The following is a 771-nucleotide window of genomic DNA, read 5'->3' as shown; positions in this document are numbered from 1 at the left end:
GGTGGTGCTGGGGGGGGTCCTTTGGCATGCAGGGGACGCAGGCGCTGGGGGACCGGTACCGAGGCGGGATCGGGGACGCACCCCGGAGGGTCTTCGGGGCCACCAGATCCCAGAGGCATTGAGGAACTGAATGGGGCACGTGGGGCGTGGTGTCATCCCTTATTCACTAAATGCTGTTCCTGGCACTGTACTAGAAGCAGGGACTACAGCCCGAATGAGACAGAGAAGGCCCCTGCCTCAGGAGAAGACAGCTAGTGGACAAGAAACAAGTAATAACCATACAGCAGTGTTTTTAGGCTGTGATAACATTTTCCCAAGTGAAGGCCAACGGGGTAGCCTGCTGCTTTGGCTGGGATGATCAGGATCGCCTCTCTGGGGAAGTGACATTTGAGAGAGAAGTCAACCATGTAAAGAAAAATCTGGGCAGGGGGACCGTCAAGTGCAAAGGCCCTGGGGTAGGAAGGAGCTCGGCGTGTCTGTAGCTGGAGCAGAGGGAACAGGTTGGGGGAAGACAGTAGCGAGCAACCAGATCCCGTCGGGCTTCGTGAGCCTTAGTGTGGGGTTTGGCTCTTAGTCTGGATACAGAGCCAAGCGTCGTTTCGAGCATTAGAGCAACATGACCCCCCTGAGTTTTGAGAAACTCACCTGCTGAGTGAAGGCAGGATTTTAACAGGCACTAGAGTGGAAGGGGGAACACCTGTTAAGAGGCTCAGCCTGCGGCGCTGGTGGAGAGAATCCATCAGGCGCAGGTCGTCTTCGGGGTTTGAGCCA

General features: G+C 56.4%; 1 protein-coding gene across 1 annotated transcript in view; it reads left to right on the top strand.

Moving 5' to 3' along the window:
- The window catches only part of POLD1 (DNA polymerase delta 1, catalytic subunit), a 17,939-nt gene that overhangs the window by 278 nt on the left and 16,890 nt on the right, over nucleotides 1-771 (top strand). The window lies entirely within an intron of this gene.

Source organism: Pteropus alecto, unplaced genomic scaffold (genome assembly GCF_000325575.1).
Source record: "Pteropus alecto unplaced genomic scaffold, ASM32557v1 scaffold41, whole genome shotgun sequence".
NCBI classification, from domain to species: Eukaryota; Metazoa; Chordata; class Mammalia; order Chiroptera; family Pteropodidae; genus Pteropus; species Pteropus alecto.
Note: the sequence above shows the minus strand (reverse complement) of the source record. Positions and strands in the feature narration are given on the sequence as shown.